This window comes from Meleagris gallopavo, chromosome 2, assembly GCF_000146605.3.
Source record: "Meleagris gallopavo isolate NT-WF06-2002-E0010 breed Aviagen turkey brand Nicholas breeding stock chromosome 2, Turkey_5.1, whole genome shotgun sequence".
NCBI classification, from domain to species: Eukaryota; Metazoa; Chordata; class Aves; order Galliformes; family Phasianidae; genus Meleagris; species Meleagris gallopavo.
The window spans coordinates 77,052,690-77,056,279 of record NC_015012.2 but is presented as its reverse complement, the minus strand read 5'-3'; the positions used below and the strand labels follow the sequence as shown (position 1 = coordinate 77,056,279).

The following is a 3,590-nucleotide window of genomic DNA, read 5'->3' as shown; positions in this document are numbered from 1 at the left end:
AACATGTAAACTAACAGTTGGGGACCGAGTGCACAAATACCCGTTCCAGACACCAGTTTGAATGACTGGGCATGAAGCAGAGACTCGAAAAGGAGATTTAAGAGCACATTAATTGCTATATTTGCACCCTCTCCTACTAAATCCACAGATCCAAAAAAAGGCAGCTGTTTTTTCCAGACTACCAAATTGTTACATATTATACCTAGATATCTGAGACTGCTCCTGGGAAGGGCAAAGGCATTTTTAAACTCAAATCTAGGAAGAAAAAATAGGAGGAGAACACCACAGGGGCCAGAGATGCCACTACCTTGACAGCACAGGCTTAGTTACTTCAAGATGGCCTCTAGTAAGCTGCAAGCTCCCCACCTATACTCTAGCTACCAAGTTGCCCTCAATTACACTGACATTTCATTCTCTTTTATCAACATTCCAGGCTCTGGGGGTGAGAGCTGAGCATTAAGACACTGTGTGCCTGCTTCTCTTAGCCCACCCAGGTTGTATATGCAGAGCTGTCTACTCTAAAATCTCCTCCACAGCCACATATCCACTTATCACAACCTCTCAAAAACGATTGTATCAGGTCCTCTCAGACAGGGAAATGGCTTCAATGCTGCGTAGTAAGATGTCTGGTTTTGAGTATGCATCTGAGCATTTTACACAGCTCAGTTTTTACACAGTTCCCCTTCCCTAGCATTTCTGACTCAGCAATCTGAAGAACCAATCTGTCCTCACAGCAGCAGTAAACTGGTAATTCTTAAATACTTTACAATGAAAACAAACAATTTCAAATGAAAGTATCAATAGAAGGATATGAAGGATATGAAAAGAAGGTCACAAAAAGAATATTATAGATTGACTGAACAGATACATTTGGACAAACCGAATTCCAAATACCAAATAAGAAGCTGTAAAATCTAGTGCCAGTATAAAGGCCTTCATGACTTGACATTATGCCAGAATTTTACTGGAGAGAGACACTACATAAAATATATCCAGTTTTTGAGTTTCTAAGTGGATCTCTGCAGTTGATGTAGTCCCACATTACAGAAAAAAACCATTTTCATTCAAATAAGCCAATTTAATTTATTTCACTGTTGAGTCTCCGTGGGCCCATGAGCAATCATATTCGTATCTGTTTCTGAAAGTCAGGCACCCATTTAAAGTAATGGAATTTTACAGTTAGAATAGGTGCTGTTTTTCAAATGTCCCAATTTATGTCATTTACAAGTATGAATGGGATGTTTAAGCACACTAGCAGGCCACATGCATATAATCTAGCATATACACAGTTACAGAAAGTAAATGGGCCAAATTCTTCTATTTTTCATCAGTGTATTGCAGTAATAATGACTCTTGTGCTTTACAGGTAAAAGACTTGCTAATAAGCTATGATTAATCTTGCCTAACATAAATCAACTCAAAAGAGCAGTCTTAACAAATCCTGAAGGCTTGTTTTTGAGAATTTTTTTAAGGAAAGAGAGAACCTGCCTAACAGTCACTTCAGCATAAAATCTGTTACTGTCTATTCATAAATGCCTACTTTTTTCCACTCAGAAGGGGCCTTGGTGATTTGTCAAGACTGCATGCCATGCTTATAAGTAGTCACAGTTGTATGAAATCACTTCCAACCCTGAACGTGTATTTCTCTGGCAAGTAGTTGACAAAAAGGAGCTTGATCATACATGCATATTTTCAGAATTGACCAGTAGTCATTATACTCAAGGTTAGCCACGATAGAAGAAAAAACACAACAGATAAGAGAAATAAATATACAAAGTCAAAAAATTCAAATTAATATTACTATTTATGGAGCTCAAAGATTTCAGTTAATATTGGCAGGTTGTCATACATGAACAAATCTGTGCAAAAACTGTAACTCACTTATGACCACTTGTGTAGGTACTCGTATATGCAGAACCTGAAATATAATGAATTCAAATTGTACAAACAGAAATGTATCCTGAAAAGAACAAAGAAAAATTACAAACCCTTATGCACAAAATGTGTATCTTCTTTTTACTTAGGTTACTTCCATTAAGTTTAGATTAAGTAATTTTAGTTAAAAAAAAAAAAAAGAACAGAACAAAGTTTATTAGGAAGAACTGCAAGATCCTACATTTTAATAATCATCTGCAGAATACAGCATGGGATCAGCAATTTTTCAGAGGATGTGGTAGCTGTAAGAGATCTGACAGGAACACAGACATGCACCAATACAGTGGTATATGAAAGTGAAACATCACAGGTGTTTCCAGTTTGTTCACTTCCGCTAAGGTGTCAGCTAGAGTACTTTCTCTCAGAATATATGCCCTAAGGCATATGTACAGATTCAAGATGGTTTAAGAATATTGCAGTTTAAATCAATTTTATTGCTAAGATTTCATATACTACATTTGTTTGATGTTTCATATGTGCACTTACCAGACACATACAAGAGAAATGTTGGGAATGTTTTTGTTCTTGTATACTACATGCGTTTTGTGATATACCTTTAGTAATTTTTCTGGCACATTTACTGTTCCTCTTTGACATTGTGGTTTCTAGAGTTGGGCAAGAGGTGGAATTATCTCAAGAATCAAATCGTACACCTTTCCAAAGCCTGGCAGCAAAAAGGTGCTTTATACAGTCTTTTTAGGTTATCAACTGAGTTAAAAGGACTTACACTCGGCTAATTTCACTCTTTCTTTTCTCTTTTTGCTTGCTATTACTAAATGTGTGTCTTGACTACTAACAGATTGTGAAGGTTTTGTAAGCTGCCTTCTTTACAAATCATCTGCACGATTGCAGCCTTAATTCTATAGAACTAAACCAATTTCTAAAGAAGTTTTGAAAATTGGGCTATTTTCAAGTAATTTTTCACATCCCAAATTGTAGAACTAGTACTGTTCTCAACATGTCTGCAAAAAAAACATGAGGGATAAAATACATTTCACAGAGTAGTCACTTTAAAAAAAAAAAAAGTGACATTTCTAATGGAGAATACAATTCCTAGAAAATCGGCTTGTTCACTAAACTTTGACAGAAGACATTCAGGGATAGAGCTTGTTAATAACAAACACAAAGTATATTCCTACAGAACTTGTGCACAAATCTTGTTATGCATTGAAGTTAGTTACATTTAAACAAGTGTAAGGTGTTGCAAGATCAAGGAGAATGGGAAAGGTAATATGAGGGAGTAAAAAGAAACAGTCTGGTGCTAGTAAGAATGTTGTATGGACAGAAAATTGTGCTGTTTAGTAGTTGGCATACTTGTGAAGCATGCTATTACAGGCTTTTTTTTTTTTTATGCTAAGAATAACTTTTATGTCCCTTTTCTACCTAGAAGTAGTTCTGTGAGTCTCTCATTTTGCTGCTTACTTCTTTGTTTATTCAATGCCACTTGCTCTGTAACAAAAATGATCAACACAAAAAGCCCTAGAGATACACTGCTGTTCAGAGTGAAAGTCTTTTTTACTTATACTGTATTTGATAATCCTGATTAAAATATATTAGAATATATATGTCTGGCAGGGTGATTGTCCCCCTATCCCTAGGCTCTTGTGAGACCCCATCTGGAGTACTGCATCCAGGCCTGGAGCCCCCAGTACAAG

General features: G+C 36.2%; 1 protein-coding gene across 1 annotated transcript in view; it reads left to right on the top strand.

Annotated features, from left to right (window-relative positions):
• The first annotated feature begins 2,359 nt into the window (after positions 1–2,359).
• The window catches only part of LOC104909903 (tyrosine-protein kinase SYK), a 17,922-nt gene continuing 16,691 nt past the window's right edge, over positions 2,360–3,590 (top strand). Inside the window, exon 1 of the mRNA XM_010707693.3 lies at positions 2,360–2,613. The gene's annotated coding sequence lies outside the window, so the exon portion shown is untranslated. The remainder of the gene's footprint in view (positions 2,614–3,590) is intronic.